At 38.7% G+C, this 19,852-nt stretch overlaps 1 protein-coding gene and 1 long non-coding RNA gene across 3 annotated transcripts in view; one reads left to right on the top strand and one right to left on the bottom strand.

Moving 5' to 3' along the window:
• The window catches only part of LOC122667703 (probable indole-3-pyruvate monooxygenase YUCCA10), a 53,781-nt gene extending 41,550 nt beyond the window's left edge, over positions 1–12,231 (bottom strand). Inside the window, exon 1 of the mRNA XM_043864096.1 lies at positions 12,211–12,231. The gene's annotated coding sequence lies outside the window, so the exon portion shown is untranslated. The remainder of the gene's footprint in view (positions 1–12,210) is intronic.
• The window catches only part of LOC122667710, a 39,048-nt gene that overhangs the window by 4,608 nt on the left and 14,588 nt on the right, over positions 1–19,852 (top strand). Inside the window, exons 1-2 of one of the 2 annotated variants that reach the window (XR_006333839.1) lie at positions 12,273–12,368; positions 19,526–19,528. This is a non-coding gene — a long non-coding RNA (uncharacterized LOC122667710). Of the gene's footprint in view, positions 1–12,147; positions 12,369–19,525; positions 19,529–19,852 lie in introns of those variants that run through there. The other variant, XR_006333840.1, reaches the window with a different exon arrangement.

Genomic DNA, 19,852 nt, shown 5'->3' with positions numbered 1-19,852 from the left:
TTCTGACTTTCAACCGAGTATAGATATCTTTGACATTTTTTAAGGTGTGGATCATGATGATGGAAATTTTATGGGTTCTATGGGATCTGATTCTGTGGTGCCAACCATTGATTTGAACCATTTGGACTACGACCCTTCCTACGGGGTTACTTCAAACCCTATTGTTCTAATATAATAGAAGGTTGTCCGCCCTGGAGGTCTTAGTGGGGAATCTGTTTTGCTGCCCAATCTCCAAAAAAAGAAAATCATGTCCCCTTCCCCCCCCCCCTCTTCCCTTGAGATTAAAATCTCTACTGTTAAGTCCCTGTTGGAGTTTTCTCTTACTACTTCAAATGATCCTTCCTCATTTATTTCTCTAGTCAAGGACTATGTCAATGAGTATGAAGGTGATTCCCTTACTAGTGGCTCGGATCTAACCTCTAATGATGGCATCTCATGTGATTTTGTACCTAGCATATCGGTGGAAGTCCATACACATAACCCGGTATTTTCTTTCACTCAGTACCAACAGTTTTTTGATTATTTCTCAGTGTTCTTCATTATTCTGTTTAGCTTGTCTATTTGTATATTGGATCTTAACAAAAGTGATTTAGGCCGAGCTTTTCATCCCTGGAGGTGTTACAAATTCTGTTGGTTTCCTTTCCTTTTTGCTTCTCTCCTTTTTGGTGTTGACATCATGCTTATTCTATTATGGAATGTTAGAGGCCTTAATAATAGTTTTACTAGAAAATGCTTATCTTTTCATTTGAACAAATATGTGCCTGATATTATTTTCTTTTGTGAGACTATGTGTGGATCATGCATGTATCAAGTTTAAGCCTCCTATGTCTGAGTACAAATCCACTTATTATATTAACAGTAGTGATTCCAGAGGTGGTATGGGAGGACTGTGGATTCTCTCTAAATAAAGTGCAATGGTCTTTGATTCCTTCATTGTAAGCAATTTTATTGGAATTAAAATTGAGAATTTTGGGGGGACTTTTTTTTTTATTAATTTACTTGTATGTTCCACCACATCAAGTTCAATGTTGGATGGACTTATCTGACTTGGTTTCCTCCCTGGATTGCATGTTTTGTATCATTGAAGATTTTAATGAAATTCTCAATCCTTCTGAGAAATTGGGAGAGACCCCCTTTCAACCTTCCTCGGTTACCTAGAAACTTAAGGATTTTATTACCTCCTTTTTTCTTGAGGATGTCTGTTTTCGTGGGTCTAGATTTACTTGGACGAACAAGCAAAAACCCCCTAGACTCATTAAAGAATGTCTTGATAGAGTCCTTGCCTCGCCTCAATGGTTTGCTTGTTTTCCCTTAGCGTCTGTTTCAAAATTATCTCCAATAGGCTTGGATCATAATCCTATTTTGTTTTCTACCTCTGGCTCATGTCCCAGTTACAAAAAGGTTTTTCATTTTCAAGATGCGTGGATCTATCACCCCGAATTTTCTTCTTTCTGTTCGGATTCCTGGAACTTGCTATCTGGAGATCCCTTGTCTGAGAAACTTGGTTCTTTCTCTAATAGATTGCAAACTTTGAATCGCAAGGTGTTTGGGCATGTTAATGTTCTTAAGAACCAACTGGTTGACAATTTCTTCTCCTGCTCGGATAAGATTGAACCAGATCTTGTTTTGATGAATAAAGTTCAGGGGCAACTTAAATGGATTTTTTTATGCTAAGGAGGCCTTTTGGCTTTAAAATTTGAGACATTTTTACATCAGAGATGGTGATCGTAATACTAAATTCTACCATTCGGTGGCAAGGTCAAATTGGAGAAAAAGAAGAATTGATTACATTTGGGATGAGGAAGACCACAGGATTGATGATCCAAAGAACATGCCCCACATTTTTGCTTCTCATTTAAAGGATGTCTTTACTACTTCTTATTCTTTGGATGCAGGATTTGTGGAGTGTTTGTTTTCTCAAGTCCTTTCACCTTTGGATGTGGAATTTGTTTGCTCTCCACCTTCTTTAGAAGAGATCAAGAAAGCTGTCTTTTCATTTGACCCTCTTAAAGCTCCAGGTATTGATGGTTTCCAAGCATGCTTTTCCAAAAATTCTAGGATTTGGTAAAGTCCTGATTTACTCTCTTTCTCTACACGATTCTTTGTTGACTCCTTGCTACCCCCTGGGGTTAATCATACCCTAATTTATCTTATCCCAAAAAAGGATTCAGCGGTTCAGGTGGGGGATTTCAGACCTATCAGCCTGTGCAATGTGTCTTATAAAATCTTATCTAAATTAGTTGCAATAGACTGAAAGGTTTTCTAAATTCTTTTATCTCCCCATTTCAGTCGGCTTTCATCCTTAGAAGACAAATTACTGATAATATTGTGATGGCTCAGGAGATTTTTCATTTCATGAAACACACCAGGGGAAAGATTGGGTATGTTGCTATCGATCAAAATAGATATGTCAAAAGCTTATGATAGAATCTAATGGGGACTTATTACTTCCTTATTTCGTTTCTTAGCATTTGGAGATAAATGGTGTGGCTTGATTTTTTCTTTAATCTCCACTTCTTCCTTTTCTATTAAATTAGACGGCAGTCCTTTTGATTTCTTTAAGGCCTCTAGAGGAATTAGATAAGGCTGTCCTCTTAGTCCTTATCTGTTCATTATGGCCATGGAAGTCCTATCTAGACTATTTCTGGCTTATAGGGAATTGAATTTGTTTAAGGGTGTTAAGGTCGCTAGAACGGCACCCGAAATCTCTCATCTTTTGTTTGTTGAAGACCTTTTTATATTTTGTCGGGCCTCTCGTGATGATCTTTTAACTATTAAAGCCATCTTGGATCTTTTTTTCGGATTTATCGGGCCAAGAAATTAATTTCTCTAAGAGTGGCATTCATTTTAGTAGAAATGTTCCAATTGTGGAAAGATAAGCTCTTTGTTCTCTTTTAGGAATTTCAAAAATGGCTAGTGATGCGGTTTATTTGGGAACTAACATTTTTCAAGGTACATCTAAAATACGTGATTTGAAAAAGGTAGTTGATAAAATGCAGAAGCAATTATGTCTCTGGAAATCCAATTTTTTGTCTTATACAAGTCGTAGGGTTTTGGTCCAGTCAGTCCTTGCCTCTACCCCTGCATATCTGATGAATTGCTTTCAATTTCCATTGAAAATCTGTCACAATATTAACTCCATTTGTCTTAACTTCTGGTTGGGGAATTTTGGCAATAAGAAAAAATCTACTCTCATTTCTTGGGATAGAATGTGTACCCCTTTATCTCATGGAGGGTTGGGATTTCGTAAGGCTATGGTCCACAACAAGGCCTTGCTGTTGAAATTAGGATGGAGACTTATGACGAACACATCATCTTCTGGGCGCGTACCCTAAAGGCTAAGTATTTTCCTAATTCTTCCCTCTTTGACCCTAAAGTGAGGAGGAAGAAAGGTTCGTGGACTTGGAATAGCATAACCTATATTATTCCAGCCCTTCAAGAGATCTCAGTTAAGAAAATTGGGAATGATAAATCAACTTTTTTTTTGGACTGACCCTTGGATTGCTTCCCTTCGAGGATGCCTCTTTCCTTCTCTGCAGGACTCTAATAGAAGGAATGACAAGGTTGTTGATTATGTTGTAGAATCTAGATGGAATTCAGGCTGTATTGATGGTTCTATTCCTTTGCATCTGTCTTCTCACATTTACAGGATCAGTCTATCTTCTACTGATGACAGGTGGTGGTGTACTCTCGCCAAAAATGGCAAATTTAGTACTAAACTAGCAGCTAAATCTTTGATTTCTCATGATTCCACTAATAACTCTTTGTGATCCTCTTGGTGGAAATTTTTCTGGAAATTAAAAATTCACCCTAAATTCAAAATCTAGGTCTTCCGGTTAAGGCGGTCATTTCCAAGTGGCTTCAGGTCAATTCTGCTTGTGCTCTTTGTGGAAGTTGTGCTGAATCCTACTAGCACTTATTCCTTTCATGTGATTGGACCAAACACATCTGGGCGGCTGGGCCGTTGGGGCTAAGAACTGAATGCATATCGCATTCATCATTGGAAAATTTCTGCATAGAGACCTTTGCTTAATCGCACTCTAGATAAGAACTCCTTAGATTGGTTCTTCAAGGTTTTTGTTATTAAGTGTTATTTTATTTGGACTGCTAGAAACAAAGTGGTAGTTGGGCTAGAAAAGCCTAACCCCACTTGGGTTTTAAAACAAACTGATATTTGGTTGTCCAATTTGGAGATTTACCCTCTCCCTGTTGCATCCCAATTTGTACGTCCAGGTATTAATGATGAGGTAGGTATAACAAACTTTTCCTCTCTTCCTTATTTCAGTTATCCTATTTTAATCTGTGCAGGATACCAGAAATTCGGAGTAATTTCTGTAGGATGGTCGGTTATTTTTTTGCTAGATGGTAGATTCATTTTGCTTGTGGCAGGGTATATTAAGAACTACAGTGGCACTGATCTAGAGGTGATTAGTATTAGAACTGGTCTTGATCTTTCAAGGAATTTGTGGTTGAAGATTAAAGAAGTGTGGTGCTCAAATCAATAGATCGATGATCTTCTTCCATCTCCAACTTTTAATCCTTGGCCGTGGTCTTTGCTAAAAGATCTATTGTATATCAACAACCTAGGACCTGACATTTACTATACTTCTAAGGGTGACCCTTTTTGTAGTGCTGTAGTTAGCAACCTTGCTAAGCCGGCTCACCTAACTAAGTCTCTGTACATGGTTTCTTTTTAGTCGTTTAATATACTTTTATGCTCTCATAAAAAATAAAAATAAAAGACATAACTTGAATAATAAAAACGGAGAATGTTCTCTGTTAAGGGCGAATGCCACACCCAGAACCAAGGGGCGAAATGACCATCGTGCCCCCAATGAAAGGCAAAAATTTTGCCCCCGATGCTAGCGCGTGTTTTCATTGGCTACCGCCGTGGCGCCACTTGTGGTCCGTACGCTCCCCCATAGAGAACGCTCTCCCTAATAAAAATTAGGAAGAGGGTTGGGCATGCTGCCGTTGAGCATGCTAGCAACTCTCGATAAGCTAACAGCATACACCAATGACAAGGCTAAATCTAGGAGGGTAAGGGAGTCCTTTTCAAAGAGGGTGGAGAGAGGATGACACATGCCGGGCATAGAGATGTCAACGGATATTCGAAAATCCGTATTCGATCCGTGTTTGTATCCGTTTAGGAGAACCTGGATCCGTTCGAAGCTAATCGGATACGAATATGATAATCCCCCTATCGGACCGATTATTATCCAATTCGTTTAGCAATCTGATGGTAATAAAATATCTAAAATATATCTCTATGTCCGTCTATCCTTTTAAGTTACCTTATTGGATTTTGTTATCTTTTACAAATTTATAAGTTAAGATAATGTGATTCTTTTTCTATATTTTCTATTGGTTTATATATATTGTTTTATGCAATGTAATACATGGAATCACATATCTATGTGAGAAAATCAAACACTAAGAAAAGTGGAAGAAAGGGTAGTTGTTGAACTCTCAAGTCTCAACCCTAACTCTCATCATAAAAATGGTAAAGATGTCAACGGATAGTCGAAAATTTGTATTCGATTTGCGTTCATATCCATTTAGGAGAATCCGTATTCAAAAAATCACTAACTGGAAACTATCCAAATCCGTCCGAAAATGGATAGGAAATTATCCGAATCTGTCCGAAAATATAAACGGATATGAATATGATATGCCACTATCCGACCAAATTCGATCCTTTTACATCTCTAGCTGGGCACCTTGATGGTGTGCCTAGCTTTTTCCCTAAAAATTAAAAAGGAATTTACTCAATTTCTCAATCCAACAACTATAACAAAAGAATTATTGTTTGAACTTCAAATAAGTTTAAGGGAAAATTGATGTACACTAGGGTACAAGTGTAGCTCGGTGAGCCTGAGCCCGACATGGTTTGGGCTGGGCTTTTCAGTCCGCAGGCTAGGTCAGGGTTAAGATTTCCAAGCTCAGGTTGGGCCTAGACTGAGCCCAGCCTGGTCCTACGTACATAAATAAAAATTATATAAATATATTATATATTTTACATAGTTAAATACAGTCTAAAAATAGGACTAGCCCTGAAATGACAAAAATGGAGACTTCTAGGTTCAATCAGGACAAACCTGGGCAGGCCAAAGAAATCAGAGTCAATCAAGTTCGGGCTGGGCTGTGTTGGGCCTGGTTTGAGGTAAGGGAACCTAAGGTTGAGCTCCAATTTTAAAAACCGGGGCAGCCTAGCCTGGTTGCACCCGTAATATATGTAAACATTATTTCACCAACAAAAAAGGTAATGTAAACACTAGGTGTAAGACACACCCTCACACTCCTCCCTGTCCATATGGAATCCCTACATATGAATCATAAAGCACTCTTTTCTGCCGGAACCCTCTCTTCTCCTCTCCTCTCCTCTCCTCTCCTCTCTCACTCATCTCTCTCGCTGCTGGAGTTCGCCATTAAGTCACTCTCCCCGATTAATAGGAAATGCTATTCCTCTGCCTTTTAAATATTGGACAAATAACAAAAACGACGACAACTCAACTTTTTCCTAGCCAAATAGGGTTGCTTACATGGATCTTTGCCCTCCAAACAGCTCTATTCAATTTCATACTTGTCTATAGCTCTTTTAGTTCTTTTAATCTAAAGCAAATCACTCCTCCGTATTGGAACATCCAATGACCTCTATTGAATATGATATGTCACCTCAAACCACTTTTGTATCAAAGCAAATTTGCATCAATTTACAGCATTGAGGTTATTTTGGACTGATTTGAAAATGTGTTTGGGAAAAGGTCAATCTATTCATAAAAGTTAAGTCATGTTTATCAAAAATTGTTGGATTAAATATGCATACCCCCTAAAATGGACCCAATATTCCTCATGCACCCCTAAGGTTCTAACAATTCTACACGCACCCCTTGAAAATTCCACGTACACCCCCTACTATTCAACCTAAAGTCATTTAAGTCCACACTGTTAAATTCAGATGTTAAATGCTAACGTATCAGATTTTGAAGAAGGTAATGTACAGTTGTAACCTTGATAGGACATAATTACTAAAATGCCTTTTAGTTAAAAAAAAAAAAACAAAAAACGACAAAAAGGGGGATTTTGAATCTACTTCTGGTTCTTGAGGTCTGTTCCGCCATTAAAACCGTTTTGATGCCCAAATTTCTACAATGGCCCGACGAGGAGACCGTGAAGAAGACAAAAGAGGATTTTGAATCTTTTCTGAAATATCAAACGTGATCGGCTCCATGGGAAGACAAAGGGGTGCATGAGGAATATTAGGTCCATTCTAGGAGGGGTATGCATGACGATTACATGTTAAGCATTCGCTTTGCTCAGCCATTACTTCAACCCTTGGTGAAATTTATACACTAAAACACAGTCTAACTCTTCCCTTGCAACAGTAAGTTAACAACAGGCGACAAGAGGCCTTCATATATTAGATTGATTTGAAAATGTATCTGCTTTGCTTAGCCATTACTTCAACCCTTGGTGAAATTTATACACTAAAACACAGTCTAATTTAGGGTTGCAACAGGGTCGGGTTGGGCCGGGGTTTATAGAACCCTAGCCCAACCCTAAGTCCCCTTAGCTAGGCCCAGGCCCGACCCGACCCTGACTCAGGGCCAGAAAAATCCAACCCTGACCCGCCCTCTGGGTTGGGCCGGGCCGACCCTGATTGGCCTTGATCATGGGGAGGGGAAAAGAAATGCATGGGCTGGAATGGGCCGGAAAGAACATTATCAATTTTACATAAAATAATAAAATATATTATAACACTTATTGTCTTCATATATAATATATTATATAAAAAATGTGGGTGAAATTTAAAGTTATAATGTATAAATTATATCAATATATATTTTATAGTATAACTTAAATCAGGGTCGGGCCGGGCCGGGCCAAGCTTAGCTCGAGGCCTCAACCCTAACCCGACCTGACCCTAACTCAGGGCCAGAAATTTTCAGCCCTGACCCGCCTCAGGGCCAAATATCTCAACCCAGGCCTTGTTCGGGCTCAGGGCGGGTTCGGGCCGACAGGGCCAAACTTACACCCCTAGTCTAATTCTTCCCTTGCGATAGTGATTTAACAAGAGGCCTTCATATTTTTGATTGATTTGAAAATGTGTTTGGAAAACGACAATCTATTCATAAAAGTGAAGTCATGTTTATAAAAGTTGTTAAGTATTCATTTTGCTCGGCCATTACTTCAACCCTTGGTGAAATTTATACGCTAAAACACAGTCTAAGTCTTTCGTTGCAATAGTGATTTAAAAGGAAGGCTTCCCTACATATATATATATATATATATATATATATATATATATATATATATATATGATCTGTTATTTTCCATCACCTTGATGTCAACAGGTTCAGCTTAGAATTGGAATCCTCTAAGGATTCGCAATTTGCATAAGCAATCTCATTGACAGGTTCATATTAGTTATTACTTATTTTTTACTGCATAAGATTAGTTTAAGACTTTCACGTTATTTACAGAAAAGGCTTCCTCACATAAGGACAGAAATCAATTCATTTGGTTTCTTTTGAATTTTATAAACTTGAAACCTTACTCACAAGTTCATGTTGGCCAACTAGAGCCCGGATCACCAGTACTTATCTTATGACTTTTGAAAACATCACTTTCCATCGTTACATGGATAACAACTCAAAAAATTCATTAACATATTGAAGGCAAGTGAGTTTTTTATATATGGAGACAAAAATCATGTGAATTATGGCTTATGTGAGGGTAAATGGAAAACCAATTTCCTCCATGCTTCTATGAAGGATTATGAATCTCATAGCAATTGGATTACAGATCCTAAGGAGGAGGACATAGGTTTTGTTTTATCAAATTATTTTGAGAACCTTTTCAACTCATCATCCCCTTTAGATCCTTGTAAGTTTTCCTCACCCATAATCTAAAAGGAGGAAAACATCAGCTTCTCATCTATTCCAACATAAAAGGAAATCAATCAAGGGAGACATTTTTATCATAAGAGCGAATAAGGCATAAGAGCGAATAAGGCACCAGGACCAGATGGTTTTCCTACCAACTTCTTTCAAAGATTTTGGCATTTGATGAAAGAAGATATTGTGTCTTTGATGTGAAATTTATTTCATAATATTTTTTCCTAATGTAGATTATTGGAAATATTTTTTAGGATAATCAAATAAATATATATTAAGAAGAGAAGACATGATACAAATTGTAAATTATCGAAAACAAACACATAAAAAACCGTCAAGTAGTAAGCCTTGTATCAAGGTTCTAGTGAGAATTGATATGACTATTTAAAGCCGGCAAAGGAACCACCCCCACTAAACTTTGAACAACATTATCTCAACTTAAGATTAGTTTGTAAGACTAGGGGTGTCAAATCTAGCCCGCACCTGTAGGCCAATCTAATTGAAGCCCGACATTGAACCGATCGGTCAGCAAATGGCCTGATGTCGGGCCTAGCCCACTAGTAAAAGTGTCAATAACAGAGTTTGGTTGTAGCCCCACAGGCACCTGATCAAGACCGACAGAACTATTAACTGATTGTTTATAGCCCAAGTAGGTTGTTTATAGCCTGATTAGCATGAGCATGATTATGGATCGGTAACCAACTAACCGAATAAAAATGTGTCCATGACCTATCTAGGAGGCCCAACACCAAAATAGTTTTTAACAATGTGGGGTCTTAAATTGGTGGGGACTGATTGAGCCCGACCAAAGCCGACTAGCCCAATAGGTTGACAACTTTATATGGTGTCATATAAGAATAATAAAGGATCTAGCTTGTTTCTTGAACAAGGTTCAAAATCTAGGTATCAGACTCGGGATCGGTCATGACCGATACCGATCCAAATCGGTCAAACTCGGATTGGTTCGGTAAAAAATGATCAAAATCTAGATTTTTCTGGATTGGGCTTGGATCGATCAAAAATATTAATAAAATATAAAAATTGGTACAGATTAATAAAAAGTTCAAAAAAAAGAAAAAAGGCCAAAAAACCCAAAATATCGGTCAAAATACCTAAAAAATGGCAAGTATCAGATTAGATTGGTCGATCCAAGGAACGATCCAAAAATACCTTGACGGATCGCTCTAATCTCAAATCGATCATGGCCAATACCAATAAGACCAATATCGGCTGATCCAATCCTAGATTACGAAAAATGTTCTTGAACCTACTGTAATTCCTTTCAACCCAGGTGTGATGGGTAGTTGCAACAAAACAATCTTAAGCACGTGGGAAATAATGATTTGACCTGTGAAATTTCTTTCTCTGAATACAATAAAGCTTCTGATGCCAGTAGCTTGATTGCATTGATTTCTTAACGTGACATACCGTCATTGCCTACACATTACAGGCTAATCATCTTTGTATATATAATTTATAAGTTCATTTAAAAAATTTTGCGAAACAGATTGAGGTCTGTAATCCAAAAAAAAAAAAAAATTGTATCTCGTTAGGCTGGCAACCTTTATCAAAGGTGGTCAAATCTCAAATAATATGATTATAGCATATGAGATCAAGGTTGATATGTTCATGACATATGATAGAAAAAAAAAAATTTATGTTTCAATGACAAATGTGTATACTTACCTTCAAAGTAAAAACCAATGGATTCCCTATCGTGAGGTTAAATCTCTATCTTTTTCAGTTATTACAATGAAAGGATTGTCAAATTTTATTTGCCTTTGTAATTTGACTAAAAACTTCTAGCCCTATAAAGTACTTAAATCTCGAGACACTACCTATTATTTGCACATGACATTTTTATATATTTAATAACAAAGAAAATAGATATTTTTATATTTATAAAGCAAACTTGCATCACATTGATGCTAATTTTAGATTGATTTTGAAAATGTATTGGGAAAAGGTCAATCTTCATATATGACAATTGCCCTCATCACTTGGGGATCCCTCATTAAAGAAAAATCCATATCATTTTTGAATTTTGAATTTTGAATATTGAGCGATAATTTTGAATTTTGAATTTTGAATTGAACTTCACTACCAACCATTGGATTGACATGGAATCCACGTGGTGGCATGTGAGTTGAGCACAGCGCGATGACCACTCAACCCCAGGCCACAGAAAGCTCGATCCTATATCTTCATGCAAAGCTATTAAACTTTTGCCAATAATAGGTCAGGTTGTAACAATTATTATTTCTTACTCTACAAAATTATCCAAAGTTGCAATGAGTCGGATGTAGTCCATTTTATTTAATGGGACAATCGACACCCTTTAATGTGTCAAATAATTTGTAATCATATATATTGTTTTTATTATTTATTATAGCATATTTACTATTTTTTAATGAGGATAAATCTTATCATTTCACATATGTACCAAAAAATGTGTAAAAAAGATATTTTTTTATAAAATGACAAAATGATAAATCATTTTCAAAGTATATTTCAAAGGTCAACTTCTAGTTATCAAAATGGTGAATTAAGAAATTGCAACCTTCTTTTAATTTCCCCTTGTCTTATTTTCATTTTATATATCATTTAATATAGATGTAAAAAAATTTTCAAAAATTTGAAAGTTATTAAATGCATCAACAAATGTAGTTTTTATGTGAAATGACAGATATACCCTTATTAAAAAAATAAAGAGAGTATTATACTTTTTATTTTGATAATAAAAGAGAGTATTATACTATTATACTTAAAAGGGTAAAAAAAACTAAGGTTACAACCTTGGTTACAACAATGTTTTCTCATATTTCAAAACCCTTTCTTATTCGATAAAAGAACTTTTGAAAAATAAACAAGGAGCAATCAAAAAAGATGTTAAGTTTTAACCAATACACCTATAGAGGTGTCATTTAGAATAGTCCCTTATTTAAGGGAATGTCTGAATCATGATTTGAGATATCGGATATGTTTCGTCCTATAAATGTTTCACCTTTATAGGACAATACATATCGGTTTCACTAGACATAGATTTGTTGGCTATTCCCTGGGCGATCATCTTTATACATGTATATGGTGACATCTCATTCTAACTCCACATGAGGGGAGTGTAACCGGTGTAGTCAACGCAAAGCTTACTATAAAAATCAAATGGGTTCTTCTCTCTTAACAGATCAGACACAGAACGAGTGGGAGAAGAAAGACAAGAAACCAAAGAAAATAGTAGTGATAGTTGCAGGCGATGGGCCTACTGGAATCTCCACTTCTGCGTGTTTAAACCTGCAATCCATCCCTAACATACTCCTCGAAAGAGAAGACATTTACTGTCCCATTTGGACCAAGAAATCTTACTATCGTCGCCACTTTCACTTAGCCAAGTAATTCTGTGAGCTTCCACACATGCCATTCCCTGATTTATACCCAACTTATGTACCCAGAAAGCTATTTGTCCAGTACGTGGTACTTGGACGATTATCGTACGTCGCCGATTCAATGGACCGGTTGTAAACCGGATTCACCTTGAATTGGGTTACATAATCGTCTGTAAGTATTGGACAAATAGCTTTCTGGGTACATGATTCACCTCTTCATATTGTTGGCCAAACAACGGTCCAGGGATCAAACCATGGTTCCCTAGGGAGACTAAGATATTTATCTTTAGGGTTTTGCACGCCCTGGGTTAGCCCATGGTGTCCCATGGGTGCCCCATTTTAATTTTAGGGTTTTCCATGGTCGCCCATGGGAACTCTAGTGTATCCCTATTAGGGTTTCTCCATCCCTATTGCATTCCATGAAATTAATTATCACAATAGGGACGGAGAAATTCATCTCTAGTCCATCACATGGCAAGAGGGATCCATCCCATACTCAAATGCGCAGCGAAAATTAATCGATTCGAGTTTCTTTCGCATCCCATAAATATTAATAATCAATGAACAGAAGGAATTAATAAAGAACTGCTAACCTGGTGAACCTCAAGTGTTGCTCCTCCAATAGACAGTGGTTCTTCCTCCAATGAGTGCTCCAAGCAACTAGATCTGAACCTCCAATGGTGCTACCAAGGTTCTACACGCCAATCCCAGATGCCCTCAAACTCCTCAGCACAGATCTAGGGTTTCACAAACCCTAACTCTCAAACACAGGTGAGAGAAGCAAGAAGAAGAAGAGAGATCACAAGAGGGAGAGAGAGAAACCAAAAACGTAGGAGAGAGAGTGTCTGCTCCAAAAACGTGGAGAGCTTCTCTTCTGTGTATTTTTGGTCCCCTATTTATAATAATAGGGTTTAATTAAATCCTAAATAGATTTAATAAAGCCCTAGTGAGAGTCTGACTCTCTCTCTCTCAGTCTGGCAGTTCTGTTTAAACTCAAAGTGCTACACAAGTGAAGAAGCAGAATCTAACAGGGAAAGTATTAATTAGATTCTTTATTTAATTATTAATGAATAATTACAATTAGCACCAAATCCATTAATTAAATAAAGAGCCAATTAAATTAGCAAATTCCAAATAACTCCCTATATGATAACAATTTATCATATACAACCCCCCCACTAATCAACACCATCCTTATGGAATCTAAGGCATGTACACATGTACTGCCAAACCCCAATCCATAGTACATGTCCATATAAGAGCGTCTGTGCATCCGATCGGGTCCCGCAAAACTCGATAAAACACTTTATTTGAAATAACTATAAATAATGTATCATTTTATGTAAAATAAATTTTGCAAAACCATTTCCAAACGGTCTGATCCGATTCTAATCCGACCATGCACAGGCAGTCTCTATCTTGGTGTTCCCAATCGGGCGAGGTGACCGTGTTAGATAACTCCTTCACTCACAAAGTGTTCACGCATTCCCAGACACCGGCTTTGACTCGCTTGAGTCTCGGTCATTGATGAACCAAAGAATGCGATCACACTTTGCGGTGAGGTTCCCTCAGTGCAGGTGTCGGTGACACATGTCTATCCCTTCCTACATCCGGCGTAATACATGAGGGAATCGACAAAGTAGATTCTTCGCCAATGCACACATCAAACATGTGAGCACTCGCATTCGTACCCTGACATCACATGTCTAGGCATACCCAATGCGACGACCATATGATAAGGGTGCCTAGCCCAAACCCTAGTCGTGACTACCATTTTAAGTATAACTTACGGACACATAATGCTCAAAAAGTTTATATCGCATGTGACAATATTAAACTAAAATGTATAAATGTTCAATACAAAGGTGAACCGGGTTGAACCGGACCGAACTGGGTTTGATGGACACACACTTGTCCAACAATCTCCTACTTGTACATCAAAACCAATTCCCTATACATTTTAAACCCATGCCCTCCATGTGTTTCTCAAACACACCTGGTGACAAACCCTTTGTCATGGCATCAGACACATTTTCAGTTGTGTCTACTTTGGAGATACTCACATCACCCTGCTGGATAATCTCTCTGATGAGGTGATACTTCCGCTGCACGTGCTTGTTCCCCTGATGAGCCCTAGGCTCCTTAGCTTGTGCAATGGCCCCTCTGTTGTCACATAACAGGGGAATGGGGCCCTTGACAAGATCAGGAACTACTCCAAAAATGTTAGGAACTTCCTAACCCAAATACCTTATTAGCCGAATCACATGATGCAAGGTGTTCATAAAAATAGGGATCGGCTGTAGATTTCTATTTTGTACTCCTCTATACAATGGCACCTCCACTCATTAGACTCGTAACGACTCACAATACCTACTGTATAGCAAACGTCTGACCTCGTACGCAACATAGCGTATATTAGACTTCCTACTGCTGAGGCATAGGAAATCTTCTTCATCTCTTCAATGTCCGTCTGAGACTGAGGACATTGAGATCTGGAAAGACTGACTCCATGCTTGAAGGGAACACTTCCCCTCTTGGAGTTCTCCATACTAAATCTGGCCAGGACTTTGTTTATATAGGTAGCCTGTGACAAGCCTAGCATCCTTTTCTGGCGATCTCTTACGAGTTTGATCCCAAGGATATAGCTAGCTTCACCAAGGTCTTTCATCAAAAATGTTGTGGATAACCATTGTTTTACTGATGAAAGGAATCCTACATCGTTACCAATCAGCAATATGTCATCTATGTATAAAACAAGAAAACATACTGCCCTCCCATTGATCTTCTTGTAAACGCATGGTTCATCCATGTTTTGATCAAAACCAAACGATTTGATTGATTGATCAAACCTGATGTTCCAGCTCCTAGAAGCCTGCTTCAGCCCATAAATGGACCTCTGTAATTTACATACCTTTCTTTCTTCCTCCAAGGAAGAGAACCCCTCTGGCTGTTCCATGTAGATTTCCTCTTGAAGGAACCCATTTAGAAATGTAGTCTGCACATCCATCTGCCAGATCTCATAATCAAAGTGTGCTGCGATAGCCAATAAAATCCTGATGGATTTCATCATCGCTAGTGGTGAAAAGGATACCTGATAGTCTATACCCTCTTTCTGGGTATAACCCTTTGCCACCAGTCTTGCTTTGAATCTCTCGACCTTTCCATCTGTGCCCTTCTTCCTCTTGAAGATCCATTTACATCCAATCGGCTTGACGCCAAGTGGTGGATCGACTAGAGTCCAGACCTTGTTGGAATGCATCAAATCGATTTCAGAGCGCATTGCTTCCAGCCACCTAGTGGCATCAACATCCTTTAGAGCCTAAGAGTATGTCATCGGATCATCATCCGATTCAACCGATACCATGTGGAACTCTTCCACTGTTTCCTCTTCGGTTAGAAGAGTTAGCCTGGTGGGTGGTCTAATAGTCCTCCCACTGCGTCGAGGTTCCTCATGTGTTGGTATTTCAGCAGGTATGTTAGTTGGTCTCACTTCTGGAAGTGACGTTTCTGAGCCATCTGATAGCTCTTTTATGACTACTGGTTCGGACCTCTGGGTCATCATTTCTTCCTAAAAAAATGTAACATGTTTACTTACAATGACCTTTTGGTCAACTGGGTCATAGAAATAATAGTCTATCGTGCCTTTGGGATGGCCTAAGAAATAGCATCTCGAAGTCCTGGATTCTAACTTGTCTGTCTGTTGCTTTCGCACATCTGCTATGCAACCCCATACCCTAAGGTGTTGAATACTGGGCTTTCGCCCTTTCCACAACTCAAAGGGTGTCTTGGCTACAGACTTAGATGGAACCCTATTCAAGATATATATCGCCGTCTCTAAAGCGTACCCCTAGAAAGAAAGAGGCAGCTCACTATAAGTGAGCATCGTCCTGACCATATCCAATAGGGTTCGATTGCGTCGTTTGGATACACCATTTTATTGTGGTGTGCCTGGATTAGTTAGCTGACTAACTATCCCTTGGGATATGAGATGTTCTTTAAACTTATCCGATAGATACTCCCCTCTACGATCTGATCGTAAGGACTTGACGCATTTATCGAGCTGTCTTTCGACCTCGGCTTGGAATTCTTTGAATTTATCAAAGGCTTCTGATTTCCTCTGCATCAAGTATATGTAACCATATCTAGAGTAACCATCAGTGAACGTGATAAAGTACTCATACCCATATCTCCGTATGTTTATGGGTCCACACACGTCAGTGTGTATCAACTCCAACAGATCTGTGGCTCTAGCACCTTTATTGCTAAAGGGTTTCCTGGTCATTTTGCCCTGAAGGCATGACTCACAGGTGGGGAATGGTTCCACCCTCAGACTCTCTAAGGGCCCATCCCTCACCAATCTACTGATTCGGTCCACATTAATGTGACCTAATCTTAGATGCCACAGATATGTTGAGTTCACTGGAGCTACTTTCCGTTTCAAATCAATATTTGAAACAACATTCGTTCTAATATGGCAATCTAGAAAATACAAACCACTTTGCATATATCCAGATGCCACAAAGGAATTATTAAAACAAATAATCAATTTAGAATTAAAAGAAAAACTATATCCGTCCAAAATAAGTTTTGAAACTAAAATTATCTTCCTCTTGAAAGAGGGTACATAATAGCAATCCTTTAAAACTAAACTAGCAGAACTAAAATTTAAAATAAAAGTTCCCACAGCCAACGCCATGGTCTCAGCTCCAGTGCCCATCCGAAGACGCACTTCATTTCTTTTCAGGTTCCTTGTCTCCTTGAACCCCTGCAAATCATTGCAAATGTGAACAGTGGATCCACTATCCACCAACCAAGAATTGGTTGGTTCAAAAGACAAATTAGACTCATAAAGAACGTGAACATCACATGTACCTTCTTTAACAACCTCTATTTCATTCGGCTTCTTGTCTTTCAAAGTTGCCAGGTAAGCACGACAGTTTCTTTTCTAGTGACCCTCCTTGCAATAGAAGCACTTGCCTTTGCCTTTATTGCCAGACTTCCCACCCTTGGCTTTCAGGGTTTTACCCTTACTTCCCTTTTTCTTCTTCTTCTCATTTGAAGAAGGTTTTGTCTCAGTTGCATTGACCTCTGCCTTGTCCTTTTTCAAGGACGCTTCAGCCTCTACCAGTGCATTAGCAAGCTCGGTGAGCTCCATCTCCTTCTCGGACATCTTGTAGGACATCCTAAAAGGTGCGTAGGCAAAAGTGAGTGACGCTAAGATCATATTAGTCTTGTATCGCAGGCTGAAATCAGTCCCCATGGATTCCAGTTTTTTAAATAGATTGATCATTTTCATTACATGATCTATCACTGGAGTCCCCTGGGACATCTTGGAGTTATGGATTTGACTCACCGCATCAGAATGTGCATGTGTCAACTGCCTGTTGAACAATTCAGCAAGCTTATCCATTTTACCCCCAGAGGTGCGTATATCCTTGACTGAGTCTACAACTGACTTTTCCAACGATCCTAGGATATAGAGTGATGCCTTGGAATCCCTCATGAGGAACTCTTGCATCTCTTCATTTGCCTCAAAATTGTTCGGGTCGGGTTGAGGAGGAACTTGTTCATCTAGAACGTATGCGATCCTTCAAGATCAGGAGCAACTTAATGCTCCGTACCAATCGACATAGTTTGTACCATTAAGTTTGTATTCGCTAATGAGTGTTAACAGGTTGAAATTAACGGCAACCATCGTATATTAATCTACACATGCACAAGTAAATAACCACATGCTAATTAATGACCACTGAAAATAATAAATTGAGCACACACATCAATGGTCTTTTATGATTTCGGTTTCCCTCATAACCCAAAAGATGAATTGGATACCTACAACCCTTGCATGCATAACTTACCCTGCCGGGAGTTATTATACACACCATGGTAGTGTGTACTAAGCTGTCCGCCTCATGGGCTTCCAATATTTTTGGCCACCTCGGTGTCATGTCCAGATCCTGTCGGCTGACATACACCTAAGTCATGTACTTACCTATTGCATTAGTTAGAATCATGAAATCATGAAAGATGGCCCACTGTCGCAGTGCCCTCTCACTATCCATACCCTAACATATCTAGATAGAGGTAAATATAGATAAATGTGTGACAGAGGTCCTGGCAATGTTCTGTCGGCTTATGCGGGGTCATGTCACACACTTTCTACATTTATCTTCAATAGGAGGCCATGGACATGTCTACCGATTAAGACTAGTCCATATCATACATGTATTGTGAATAAAGAGGGATTAATTAACTCTCACAAACATGGATAGATTTAAACAACATAATTAATCAACATTAATTAAAAGTGATTATGGGATGGCGGAATTTTTATCAGAAGCAATTAAAGAACCCTCCCAATAAAAATAAAACTAATAACTTTGGGTGCATTTTTCATGCCATGGATGCCACGCCTCAATCATCTCCTCCGCTTGATTACGTCTTCAAAGTAGGTGACTTGCATCTCCATAAGCTTTGAGCACCACATGTGGATCACCATCTACATGCCCTGGGAGTCCTAACTCCTCTAAACTTACAATGGAAACCTAGGAAAAATTCTATACACTTTCCTTTCCATAATAATAAGGAAACCCCGCATGGAGAAACCAACCCACCATTTGGGCTGCCCATGGGGTGGAGTACATTTGTTTATAAAAAAGAAAGGCGGAGAGAGAGAAAGAGAGAGAAGTATCATATCCACCCATAACCCCATGTATCACATACATAAACAATCCATCCATTTATTAGAATGCCATTCCCATAATCACATCATAATACAATTTCATGCATGGCATTAAAGCAAGTGAACCAAAAATTAAAACATGGATTCCTTCAATTATTGAACCACCACATCGCATGTGATAACATGTATCCAAGCCCATAAAATTAAAATCGCATTTTAATTGCAAGTGGGTAAAGAGGGAATCTCTTCACCCATCATCATCCTCTAAAAACAAAACAAAATAATAAAATTCCGTTTTGAAAAATCTTTTTTTTTTTTTTTTTGTTAAACTGGAGGGAAAACAAGGGGGGTGCATGCAGCCCACTTGTGCAGGCTGCAGACACTCCCTGCGCAGCCCATAGGCACAGGGCCCATAGACAGCAGCCTTGGGCTGCAGGCCGTAGGCCTGCTGCCCGTAGGCTAAAGCCCACGAACAGCAGCCTGCAGGCCTGCAGCCCACAAGCTTGCTGCCCGCAGGCAGCAACCCGCAAGGGGATGCGCATAAGGGTAGGTTCATGGGGAAGGATGTGCGCAGAGGCTGGGCAGCGTGCGCTCTCCCCCCCACATATAGAACATGATTAAAAAAATTTAAAATAAAAATTAGTAATCACAACCTAATTGGATACATGCTTCAATAATTGGAATAAACAAAACAAACCAAATCCATCATCACATGGGTAGGTTGTTACACTAATAACCTTGTAACTACCCATGTGCACATGGGAAGGTTGTTACAACAACCATATCCTAACCACCCATGTGCCAACTTGCATCCCACTCATGATAATCATATTAACCATTAATTATCTAATATTCATGGGTGGGAAAGGTGGCTCTGATACCACACTGTT

This window comes from Telopea speciosissima, chromosome 7 (assembly GCF_018873765.1).
Source record: "Telopea speciosissima isolate NSW1024214 ecotype Mountain lineage chromosome 7, Tspe_v1, whole genome shotgun sequence".
NCBI lineage: Eukaryota > Viridiplantae > Streptophyta > Magnoliopsida > Proteales > Proteaceae > Telopea > Telopea speciosissima.
This window is presented reverse-complemented; position numbering and strand designations above follow the sequence as displayed.